This window comes from Amia ocellicauda, chromosome 6 (genome assembly GCF_036373705.1).
Source record: "Amia ocellicauda isolate fAmiCal2 chromosome 6, fAmiCal2.hap1, whole genome shotgun sequence".
Classification (NCBI taxonomy): Eukaryota; Metazoa; Chordata; class Actinopteri; order Amiiformes; family Amiidae; genus Amia; species Amia ocellicauda.
Genome location: NC_089855.1, coordinates 49,052,437 through 49,065,941, shown reverse-complemented (window position 1 = coordinate 49,065,941; position 13,505 = coordinate 49,052,437). Strand labels below are relative to the sequence as shown.

General features: G+C 45.8%; 1 protein-coding gene and 1 pseudogene across 3 annotated transcripts in view; both read right to left on the bottom strand.

Annotated features, from left to right (window-relative positions):
- Positions 1-13,505, bottom strand: part of LOC136751661 (myelin-associated glycoprotein) — a 363,254-nt gene that overhangs the window by 76,602 nt on the left and 273,147 nt on the right. The gene's annotated exons all lie outside the window — the stretch shown is intronic.
- Positions 1-13,505, bottom strand: part of LOC136751671 (tripartite motif-containing protein 16-like) — a 184,353-nt pseudogene that overhangs the window by 1,143 nt on the left and 169,705 nt on the right.

Sequence of the window (13,505 nt, the reverse complement as noted above, 5' to 3'; positions counted from 1 at the left end):
ACATAGACTCCTAGGTCTTTCTCAAGTGTTACTTCATCTAGATCTATTCCTTCTATAGAGTAATTATAGTGGACATTTTTGTTACCAGCATGTTAAGGTACAAAGCTTCAGTTGAAGTAACCCTTCGGATTCTCCAGTGAATCAGGCACCCCAGTCAGCGCTTCCAGTAACAGATGAGACTTTTTAACAGGAGACAGGCCGGGGAAGTAAATTCATAGACACTGGAGTCTGTGCGTTTATCTTCAGTTTATTGAAGGTTTCACACAGCCTTTTATACATCTACAAGCAATATTTCAAAGGAGTTTCGAAGCCGTCCCGAACCTGGATATTTTCTTTACATATGTCCCGGGGCAGTTCCGAGACACAGGAAGCAATAATTGATAAGGTATTCTTTATAATTAGGGAAACAATATTTTATCCAGACATGGAAGCGCTGGTACCAATGACACAGCGCACACTATACTGATAAGAACGTGATGTATATATAGTTTTGGTTCATTACCTAAAGAATGTCCACGGCAGTAGAAAATATCTCTATCTGGCACACTATAAGTCTGAGCAGAGAAATCCTAATAAGAACAATGAAACCCTTATAAGAGCAAGTTTTAACTAGTAACTTACTGGAAGGTTTCTTATATTTTCTAACAGTTATACAGTGGGTATATACAATACATAGGGGGCAATTTTACCCCAACACCGCATGTAATACCTTGCACTTGTCCATAGGGAATTTCATCTGCCAGGTGTCGGCCCACAACTGAATATTATCTAAGTCCCTCTGAATAGCCTGTGCTGCCGAGATTGTATCTGCTGAGCCACCTATTTTAGTATCATCTGCAAATGTGACAAGTTTGTTAACTATCCCAGAGTCCAGATCATTAATATAGATTAGAAAAAGCACAGGCCCTAGTACTGATCCCTGTGGAACTCCACTAACAACCTCACTCCAGTTAGAAGCGACTCCTCTAATCGACACCCTCTGTTTCCTAAACATCAACCAGTTCATAATCCATCTACTTACATCTACTTAAGTATATCATATCATATGGTTTCACATGATCTACAGCTGCAGTTGCATGTTCAACAAATTAGAATAAATTAGTAAGATATGATCTGCCTCGTCTAAACCCATTTTGACCATCTCCAAGAATAAGTTTTTCATTTTCTGTCTAATCATTTTCTCCAACATTTTACAGGTGATGCAGGTGAGACTGATTGGTCTGTAATTTCCTGGCTCAGTTTTGTCCCCTTTCTTGTGGATTGGTTTGACATTTGCTGTCTTCCAGTCAGTTGGCACATCCCCTGTTCTAAGTGTCATTTGTAATCATTGAGTTTAGGCAGGAGGGAAGAAAAAGAGAGGAGAGGTGGAGAGGAGAGCAATTTGGAAGGATAAGGAATGCAGAATGTGGAGGGTAGAGGAAGAGGGAAAGAAAGGAGAGAGCAGCAGGAGAGGCAGAATGACAATAGCAGATGAGAGAGGATGAAGGAAAGAGGATAAAATGAATTAGAGGAGGATGAGGGGAAAGAGTGGGACAGAGATGGGAAATGAGAAAAAGAAAGTGGCAGAGATAAAGCATGAGAGGGACACAGTAAACAATAAGAGTGCAGAGTGGGGAGAAATAGAAGGAGAGGAGAAAGGTGAAGAGGTGTGGATGGAGAAGGACAAATAGGTGATACAGAGAAGAGGAAGATAGGAGAGGGAGATAGGAGAGAGGGATAATGTGGTGAGGGGTAAAATAATAAATGTATTATTTTTATTTCATGTAACATTTGTGACCCAAATGTTTTTGGGGGTCGCCACCCAGAAAGTTTGGGAACCACTGGAGTAGAGGACAACTAATAACTGAGGACTGACAATGCTTTGTTACACACTGCAATAGTTCATATTATAAATATGAGACGATTAGGATACAGTGTGTGACAAACCAACAGTGTAGTGACATAGACCTGGTTAAGAGTAAACACTATAGTGGACTGGATTTTCTCTCTGAATAAATAAATATGTTTGATGAGAGGAGAGGGAGAGATCGGGTTAGAGCAGGGGATAGGAGCAGAGCAGAGAAACTACAGTCATTGGCTGAGTATTCACACAAACACACAGCCTCTGCTTACCGCAGTGTCTCTAGTTTACAGTTGGGATCCTCCAGTCCAGCGGAGAGCAGCGTGACTCCTGAGTCCCCCGAGTGGTTGTAGCTCAGGAGCTCAGGTCCAGCTCTCTCACAGTTGAGGAGTTTGAACACAGAGATGAGACCAGAGCTGCACAGCCTCCCTCTGTGATCCCACAGCCTGACAGCCTGTAAAAGGAAGGAGACACTCTCTCATTCTCACAGTTCTGCAGTCACCACAAATCAATCAGGTAGACTGGCAGGTGGAAAGACTGTTATGGAGATTTATATTTGAGCATGAGATTATCTTTAACATGTTTACTGATTCATTTACTGACTACTCCTCAGGTACCTGTCTTTACACATAGCCGGGTCTGGCTGTCCCTACATTAATGTCAGTAGTGAAGCTAAACTGTGGCCAACTGGATCCATCACTACAGTCACCTGCCAGCACTGAGGGGAAATGGTAATAAGGCTCATTTGTGTTGCAAATGTAAGAGAGCAAATCAAACTACTCTCACATTAAGGGAAATAGAAATACACTGAGGTTAAGTGGACTTAAATGTATGTGAATGCAGATTTGAAGCAGTTCAGCTAAATAGCAGGAATGTTATTTATAAAAATAATAAAATAACCCTATGACCATGAAAACAAATCAAACAGTCTCTTCTCACTGCTGATCAACATACTACTGTGGCTCTAAAAACTGTTATCTATTTGTTGTAATTTAACTGACAATATTCTTTATGGATGAATAGTGGAACTAGGGCTGTACGATTTTGGGAAAATATCGAATTGACAGATATTCTGACAGATATTCTGACAGATATTGCGATTGCGATTTGATATGCGATTTAATTCTGTAAAGTCAAGCTTCATCTCAATATTCTCAATAGTGTGCAGCACACACTCTAAATTAGAGAACAACTGTAGATCCCTCCACTATCTTGTAGTCTAGCAGATGCAGTGTGCCTTTCTATCCAATAGATGGTTATGTTCTTGCTGCTAAAATGCAGTCAGTGCTGCCTACAGAATGCATTCTAATTCAAGAACTGAAAAGATATTTACTCATTCCATCATTTATTACACCTTTTTAAAAAATCCAGTAATTGAACACTCACTTTTCTCTAGTGCACACAATCTCCAGTAAGAACAAATACAATGACCTTACCTTTCTATAAACAAGCTCTTCTGACTTTGAAATAAGGTAGGACTAGCTTATATTGACAAAACACTAAATAATGATCACAAATGCTACACAAAATGTTCACAATCAACTAAAACTGTCAGGAGTGATAACCAGCATTTAAAATATTGTCCAGCACACATTCAGGTACAAATACTTTGAACTTGTTAACATTTTCTTCACACAGTAAAGGCTGCCAGTAAGTGGCATTACAAAATAAAGTGCAGAACAAATCTTGACTCCAACCTTACAAGTCTTACAAGTCTTACAATCACTTGCTGAAACCCCCCAAACCTGCTACGGTCCACAGGGAAGTTGCCGTTGCAGACAGCGGGTCCTCATTGATCAAGTGCGCAGTGAGACTCAGACCGTCGCTCGTCCTGCTGGATCACAAGTCTGCTGCTGTGGGTCATATCCCACGTGTGTCAATTCCTCTCAACTTTATTCGTGCATTCAATGCACAGATCTGCGGGATGCAACTCGGCTACCATATGTGCGAGAGGGATTGTATATCTCCTGTCCAGTGGTGGGATGAGCTTTTTAAACCCCTCTTTGGTCACTGCATTAAAAGTCACTATTGCCCCGTTTCCACTGGCTGAGCGTCCGGACGCGCCGTGTTTTGTGGAGGTTAACTATCTGCTGCTGGACGCGTCCGTAACATCCGTCCCACTGAGGACACGAGTCACTGTCAGCAGCGGAGGTGTGTGTTTGACTTGAGACACAGAGAGGACATCAGACACATTGTGTCGGAGATATAATCTCAAGTGCATGTGCGATCACGAAGACATTGCAGTTTTATTAGCAGCGTGGAGTGAAATCCACCTACAGAGACAATGAAATGTTTTACTGCTTACAGTTAATATCAGTGCATTAAACACTGATTTCACAGACCGGTGCAGCGCTGACTAATTAAAATAAACTGAAGGATAATAATGTATTAATACTGTATGACAGCTGGCCGGGGTACAGGCTGTGTGTGTCAATGTGTGCAGGACAATCCAGACAGTCAGTGTGAAGGGACACGATTCAATAACGTGTCCATTTACAATTAAATGAATGAATACATTAACACAGCACATCTGGGTTTCCCTCTAAAACATTGTCTGTAGCGAGGTATTGGGTGATGGCGTTACTGATCTCCTGGTGCCTCCGTGAGGTCTTTTCAGATGGTGTAACAGCCTCTCGCTGCTGGACTGAGGGTCAGTGGCGGGACTTCAGTCGACTGTGCACTGCGCTCCTCCAGCCGCCGCGGCGCTGTTTGCAGGGCTGGTGCAGGAGCTGAGTCCCGCGGGTTGTGGCAACAATTACACACAGCTCTTGCAAACGACCTTTCTGTTCGGTGTCCGTCACCTCGAAGCCGAAATAATCCCCTATTACCGCAGTGCTGTTTGTTTTTGGTATTAATTGGCCTAATAATCGCTGTGACTCTGCAGACGCCATAACCCCACTGCACCGCGCTCTGCTGTGTGTTTTTAACGGGGGCGTGTACGCTGTGGGCTGGGCAGCGCTGATTGGGCAGGACGGAGGTGCGCTCACTCTATTGGTTAGTAAGATGCCACACAAAGAGCGCAGTCCTGCTTTTGCTCTGGGACACTCGCTGCATATTGTTCGCATCGCATCCACATCGATAATCGTTCAGCCCTAATTGGAACCTGTAGTTTTTCTGCAGATGGATCAGGGAGCCACTACACATGGACACAGGTGCTAATCAGCAATCATCTCCAGAAATGGCTCGAAAGACAATAAATAATGGTGGTTTTAATAAGATAAATATGTATGTGTGTGTGTGTGTGTATCTGAAAATGTGAAATGCAAAGCCCATCTTGCATAAATGGATGGCATAGGAGTTTTAAAAACAAGTTCAGTTATATTTAGTAATATAAAAACAAAATCCAAAGCCTGTGTCAACAGAGCACAAGCTCCATAACTGCAGTCACACTAACTCTCCTCCCCCTTGAATAAAGTGTTGCCAAACAGTAGATCCGTTTAGCTTAATAATTTTAGAAAAAAAAATAGAACATTAAAAAGGAACTAAGTTCTAATATCTAAAATGAGTTGAAAGAACATCAATGAGGAGACAGGAACTTTAAACTAAAGATTAAGAATGGTGAGCTTATTAACATTTTCTGATTAACAGCACCATTATATTCAAATTTATCTAATTTTTATGTTTATTAAATCTATCCCATTTATTCAACGTATTTCTGATGCTGTTAAGCACAAATTTAGTTTACAATTAAGTGTTCTGGAACCTTTCTGTAATGCAAAGTGAGGTATACTGGTATACAAGTGGCATACCTTTCACTTCAGAAGATTTGCCAAGTGGAAAGGGACAAGTCAAGGGGTACATCTCCTAATTTCAGCCTATGATCGTGTCTTTCAAAAAGTGGGGGGGACGGTTTGATAGAATTCATAAAATGGGAGGGACATGCCCCCCCACCCCAGCTGTAAATTAGGCCTATGCCGGTATATAGTGACACATTGTGGGTTGTAAGGAGGAATTTGAACACCATTGCCTTTTTTTGTTGACAAAATAATATATTGTGTCTTAGGGAATGTTAGTGAACTCTTTGTCAGTCAACTGTATTGATGGTCATTTACAGACAGTTTCTGTAAATTTCCCCCACTGAATGGATGCAAGCTGCTCTTCTTCTACTCTGATGACCATTCTTTCAATTATTTGGTGGATTTTGACTCAAACACTGTGGATATATTGAGCTGTCCAATTCAATACCTGTGTCTCTGACACATCCTTCATTGCCGGAAGCCTTCCTAACATTCTGTCATGACTGATAAAATGGGGCAGATTGGAATGATATCTGGAAATTATGTTTGATCAAGAAATTAAAACAAAACTTGAGGATTGGGACATGGAAGAGGACCTGGATCAGCAGACAGGTCCCAGGACAACCGGCAGACCCTGAAGTCTGGCCCAGTGGGGATCCAATTGTGCAGGACTGTGGGGATCAGGCCTCTGCAGAGTCTACTGGGGCAGCGACACAGGACTCTTCTGGGATCCTAGCACACTTGGAAACTCCTATACTAGCAGGAGATCCAGGCGAGGTGCACACTAGGCCAGACAAGGCCAAGCAATCCTCCAGCTTGGGAATTGGAGTACTCCAACCTTCCACTAATCAGTGGACCAGGAGATAGGTGCAGCCCCACCTGCCTCAAGGGAAGTACAGGTGACCAGAGGAGGATACTCCTTGAGAGTTTCTGAATCTTAGACCTTATAAGAAGAAGAATCCTCTCTGGAAGAGTCCACCAAAGAACTCTACAGAGGCCAGTCTTCCTCCTGCCCTCTCTTCCCGGCTGGAATCCAGACAGGACTTCCTCCCACGCCTCCAGCAAGGGAAACACTTATAGCATCTAGAACATTGAGTCACACCTTAAGGAACAAGCTCCCTGTGAAGTAGAGTACCGGATCCTTCCACTGGAAGAGAGAGGAGGCCTTCAGCAGAGGAAGTAGTATCAGGAAACATTGTTTCAGGGATTGCATCACAGAGGAGAGCCAGAGCCCCCTGCATCAGTGACAAGGAGGTGAGAAGGATAATAGGCCCTCGGTCACTGCTGTTGGAGGGTGAATTCAATCAAGTGCTGGCTTATATGGAAGAAGTTTAAGACCCCAAGCTAATTAAATCGGGCCCAGCTATCTAACTGGGAAGACATTGCCTCAAATTAGCCAATGTAGTTTGACAGATCAATCTGAATAAGGAGGGTAGGCAGACAGCCAGTCCACAGTCTGATCCTCTGAGAGTCACATACTTGGAGAAAAAGGTTGTGGGAAAGTTTACTGGGTTGATTAGGGTTCTGACCTCTGGAGTAGCTTAAAGAACTGAAAAAGAAAAGGAAATCAAAAGATAGGAATGTAGACCTGTATACTGTGAAAATGACAAGATCTTGTTCTATGAGATTGTGGAGGGAGGCAGTTGAAAGGCTGAAAGGCTGCCCTTCCTCTGAATAGATCTGGTCAGCAAGTCCTAAGACCTCACCATGTCTCTTCAGCTAAAATATTTTAATTTTACTTTAAATGTCCCGGAAGTGAAGGTTCTGTGGAAGAATTTAAGATGAAGCATTAGAGCATCAGTCAGAAGCCAGAAGCCAGAAGCTCAACAGATTAAAATTAAAATTGCAATACATTTGGTCAGTTTATTATTGTTGTTGTTGTTATTTGTGACATTGTTAATGTATCAAACATGTATTTAACACATTTTCATGTTCTCATGTTTTTGAAACTATACTTATTATTCAATGTGTTTATAATCCTGTTAACACTAGAAATATAGCCACTTTTTGTGTGGCTTTAGCAATTCAAAAGTAAATATATCTGTGTATATGAATATCTCACACATATCCATTCTTATATATAACAAAGTTAACGGCATTAGAAAACAGATAGAACAGGAAACATACACAAATACTATAGCCGACACATGCAGTCCTTCACAGCTCCTGCCTACCTTGGACTCGTTTAATGCAGTAAATCTCCAGGAATTGGTCTCCTTAATTACTAAAATGAAAACTACAACCTGCACACTAGACCCTATACCCACTCACTGCTAAAACAATCTCTGCCATTAATTATTCACAGAATACACAATATTATTAATGTCTCTTTATCCTCAGGATCTGTTCCCGAATCATTTGAAATAGCTGTAATTAAACCACTTCTTAAGAAACCAAGTGCCGACCCTAACCAACTTAAACACTATCAACCTTTCAAACCTTCCCTTCCTTTCTAAGGTTCTAGAGAAAGTAGTCGCAGACCAACTGCAAGCTTTTTTAACTGATAATCATCTTTATGAAAAATTTCAATCAGGCTTCTGTTCCAGCCATAGTATGGAAACGGCCCTGTTACAAGTATTGAATGACGTGTTTTAGTCCTCCGACATAGGGCACGCCAGTATTATTATTTTATTAGACTTAAGTGTGGCTTTTGACACAATCAACCACAAAATCTTGATACAGTGCTTAGAAAACTGTATTGGCCTATCTCGCAATGTGCTTTCATGGTTTAAATCATACCTTTCAAAAAGACTCCAATATGTACAGATTAACTAGAACCACTCAAATTTAACTGAGGTTAAGTACGGAGTCCCACAGGGCTCAGTCCTCGGACCTATACTTTTTTCATTGTACACGCTCCCTTTAGGTGATATAATTCGACGACATAATATTAACTTTCACAGTTACTCAGACGACACACAATTATATCTGTCAGTAAATCCTAACAATACCATAGACCTAGAAAAATTATAGGTTGTGAATGCAACCCCGGTTATCTGAAAAAGGAAGCACTGCCCAAGTGGGAGGGGTTTCTGTGCACTTCCGTAGTAACCTGATCGAAATGTCACTCTATCAAAGCTGCCATTGGCCCCTGTGCGAGTCAATCAGAACAGGTCCCTTCCAAGTCCTGTTCTATAAAACGTGACGTCTGCGCAGGTTCGTCCTCTTTTGCCTCTTTTCTGGACTCAGGAACGTAAGCTCCCTGTGTCTGTGTTTGTTAGTCCAATTCATCCTCTTTTGCTGTGAGCTTGGACTCCGGCGCGACCTTGCAACCCTTGGGCAGTGCTTCCTTTTTCACATAACGGGGTTGCATATGCAACCTATCGTTATCTTTCAAGTTGGAAGCACTGCCCAAGGGGGAGGGGTTACTGTATAACAAAACCGTCACAAGGGAGGAGGCAGCGAGCTGATAAGGGAGACTTCCCTGAGGTGCACCGCTAGGGGACCTCGGCAACACAACTCCAGACAGTAACCTCAGGGGCTCCGTAGTGCCAAACCTGAGCCATCCAGGAGCGAGGACCGTAGTCACGCTCTACCAGGAACTGTCTGCAATCAGCATATACGAAGCAGGGCTACAGAGGTTAACTCTTACGCCCTCCGCTTACAAGAGCAAGGCCGGCTGCTCTACTAGTGCAGCTAGGAGCAAGGCCGAATCTACTTGCACAATGTCTGGTGCGGGCAATCAAGCACTTGTGCGACCTCCCTCCTCCCTGATCCAATAGGACCGGGGCCACAGACCCAATGAGAAAATACAACATAATACATAGCTGGCTAGTCAACAGAGTAGCCGAGCTGAACAATATACAATATATACATATTGCGTGACAGCAAGATCTTCATGCTGTATAGTACAGTCTTCGCGACCGGAGACCTCCTTGCCTGTTGATATAGGCAAACGCCACTGTGTTGTCCATCCAAACCAGCACATGTCTGTCCCGCAGGACTGGCAGGAAATAAGTGTAAGGAGTACTGCTTTTAACTCCACGATGTTGATATGGAGGGCCCTGTCCACCTGCTTCGGACTCCACATCAGTCGCAGACTGCTTCCCAACCTTGCTTGGCCTCTGTCGTCATGACTGCTCGGTGGTAGACTGGCCTCAGGGGCACACCGAGGGTCAGTTTGTGAGGGCTCCGCCACCAATGGATCGCCTTCCAGCACGCCTGAGCGACTGTGACTCGGCATGCTCGATCGCGGTGAGGGTGCATCCTGAGAAACCTGAACGACCACTGCAACGGCCTCAACTGGAATCTGAGAAACTTCCTGTGCGCCTGCGCAATGGGGATGTGACAGTAAGCATCTTTCAGATCCACCGTGGTGAACCAATTGCCGGGCTTAATGGCCTGGGACATGGTGCGCAGGTTGAGCATCTTGAAGTGCGTTTGAGGCGTTTCAGGCGCCTCAGATCCAAGATGGGGCAGAAACCACCATCTTTCTTGGGCACAAGGAAGTATAGGGAATAAAATCCCTCGTGCTGCCCCGGCTGGGGCATTTCGCAGATTGCTCGCTTCTCCAAGAGAGCAGCGATTTCGACGTGAAGCGCCGCACACTGCAATGGGTCCCTCACTCGCGTCCACAACCACGCCCTGGAAGGGAGGTAGATGTGTCTGAAATTGCAGGGAGTAGCCAACTGATATAATTTGGAGCACCCAAGAGTCTTGGGTGCAGTGTTGCCAATTTTAGAGTTGCTGGGGGGTGTAAAGGTGGGCCAGAGGCTGCTGTAATGCATCAAGGAAAGGGCTTGGGTGGCGGAGGGGGTAGGGTCAGGCCGGATCCCCTCCTACCAGGAGCCGCTGTGGGCTGACGGGGGCCAGGGCGGTGAGCCTGGGGGGGCACCTGGCTGCCAGTGATGCGTTGGTGGAGATCAGCAGGTGGGCGGAGCTGTGACCTGGGCTGTGATCCGGTTTGTGGCCTGGCCTGGGAGCTGCGGTCGGACCTCACCCCCAGTTAGCTGCCACAGACTGTCTGCATTGCTTGGCCTGGAGTGCTATGGGGTAGACCCGGGCTAGCTGCATGGACTGCTCCCTCTCCTGGAGTGTGCGTGTGAGCATCTCCTTCACAGAGGGGCCAAAGGTAAAGCCCGGTGAAATAGGGGCATCAATGAGGCGAGTCCTGTCCGCCTCAGGGACCCGCCATGCCTGGGACAGCTAAAGCTGGCGGCGCTCCACCACAATGGCTACCAGGGATCACCCAGTTGCCCAAGCTCCCTGGCGCATCACAGTGATGAGCTGGTCAGAGATAGGGGGCGGGGTTGGTGATGCGCCATCATGCTCCGAGGGCTCCGCCAGCTGGGCCAAGTACAGGGCCAGCAGGCTCTCGGTGTTTCAGAGGTGAGCCACTTAGGCTCCAGGCTCATACGCCCTCCAGAGCAGCGTCTCTGTGACACGACACTGCCTGTTGGGGCAGGTCAGGTCTCGTGGCTCTGTGGACAGCAGAGGTAGGGAAACGAGCTTGGCTATGGTGGAATTCACGCGTGGAAATTCCACCAAGCCCGCTTCTGCCGCGCCCTGGGTCCTGGCATAAGCCTCCCCTCCCCTCCGCTGTGTGCGCTGACCCCTCTCGAATCTGGAGTACGGCAGGGCAGGATCAGAGGTGTGTTGGGGGGGTGGCACCTGTTGCGCTGCTTGCGCTGCCTGTGCGGCCAGGAGAGCGCAGATTTGGTCCATCCTACTATTGAGAGCGAGGATGACCACATCGCGCTCCCTGTCCACTGAGCCTGACCTCCTTTGCCGACGGTGCGGCAGGATGGAGGCCAGCGAAGACCCAGCGAAGAGGGGGAGGGAGCCCGTGGGCGTCGCTCCACCGATCTTCCCTGTCGTTTGTTTGCATGCGTGGGGGAACGCACAGTCATAGTGGCGCGCACAGTGGGCACGTCAGATAGGGGCGGCGCGGCTGTCACTAGGGGCACAGCTGCCGTGCCAGGTGCGGTATCGGCAGCCTGCGCAGCAGCGGAAGCAGGAGGAGACGCAAGCACGGGGTGCGTGGCTGTCTCCATCACTGCAGCCTTGGCACCTTTTATAGAACAGGAAGTGGGAAGGGACCTGTTCTGAGTGACGAGCGCAGGGGCCAATGGCAGCTTTGATAGAGTGATGTTTTGATGGGGTTCCTACGGAAGTGCGCAGAAACCCCTCCCCCTTGGGCAGTGCTTCCGATTTGAAAGATAACTAATCTGCTGTCTGTCTGAGATTAAAACATGGATGACGAAACATTTTCTTATGCTTAATTCTGACAAAACAGAAGTCCTAATTTTAGGAGACAAAAATCAAACTGTTAATCATACACTGACAAAACTGAGTAATGATAAATTTAATTTCTCCCCTAAGGAGATGGCATGAAACCTGGGTGTCATTTGTTATCATAATCTATCCTTTGAATCACACATTCAGAATGTGTCGAGATCTTCCTTCCTCCAGGTTAGAAACACTGCTAGACTAAGACAATTCCTCTCATTACAGGACATGGAAATTGATACACACATTTGTTACATCTAGATTGGAGTACTGTAATGCCATTCTGTCAGGCAGCACAAACAGAGCAATTTCTGCACTTCAGTTAGTCCAAAATGCTGCTGCAAGAATCCTAACTGAAACAGAAACACATGAGCACATCACTCCAGTATTAGCTTCGCTTCACTGGCTGCCTGTGCACTACAGGATAGACTTTAAAGTTTAAAGCACTAAAGGGACTGGCACCTCCCTACTTAAAAGATCTCCTTATCGAATGCACTCCAGGTCAGCCATTGAGATCACAGGAAGCCGGTTACTTAGCGCTCCCTAAAATACACAAGAAAACCACAGGTGGTAAAGCATTCAGTTATAGGGCCCTGAAGCTGTGGAACGATCTTCCAGCCAATGTAAGAGATGTCTTAGCCTTTAAATCACGTCTGAAGATTCATCTGTTTAGTCTCAGTTTTTCATAGTGCCGCCGGTGTGCCATGGACATGCAATTGCACAACTGTCTTTGGAAATGTCCTGCACTGCATGACCAGTATCTGAGCACGACTGCCCTCTTGTCTTCCAGCAACAGCCTCCTCTGAGCGTACAACGAGGCACCTCGTCCCCCACCATGGAAGTCTGATGAGGCACAACCCATCCCAGAAGAACCTCACCACGGCGGGTCAACGGGGCATCCACACCCAAGGTTTGATGAGCCATCACAACCCAAAGCCTGTTGATGGTCCAAACCCTCCACCCCCGATGGCCAGCAAGAGGCCTCCTCCAGAGGGAAGAGTACAGCCAGCAGCACCGATAAAGAACTTTCTGATCTCCTTGCTGCTCTAATAACTATACTTCCTGGAGGGGAGTCAACCATTAGGCCTAGGCCAGCCAATGTAAGAGATGCCCCCTCTGTCTTAGCCTTTAAATCACGGCTGAAGACTCATCTGTTTACTCTCTGTTTTTCTAGCCCATAGTGCCACTGGTGTGCCATGGACATGCAATTGCACAACTGTGTTTGGAAATGTCCTGCACTGCATGACCAGTATCTGAACATGACTGCCAAGTTATAAATTGATTTGCATGTTAATGAGGGAAATAAGTATTTGATCCCCTATCAATCAGCAAGATTTCTGGCTCCCAGGTGTCTTTTATACAGGTAACGAGCTGAGATTAGGAGCACTCTCTTAAAGGGACTCTCCTAATCTCAGCTCGTTACCTGTATAAAAGACACCTGTCCACAGAAGCAATCAATCAATCAGATTCCAAACTTTCTACCATGGCCAAGACCAAAGAGCTGTCCAAGGATGTCAGGGACAAGATTGTAGACCTACACAAGGCTGGAATGGGCTACAGGACCATCGCCAAGCAGCTTGGTGAGAAGGTGACAACAGTTGGTGCGATTATTCGCAAATGGAAGAAACACAAAATAACTGTCAGTCTCCCTCGGTCTGGGGCTCCATGCAAGATCTCACCTCGTGGAGTTTCAACAATCA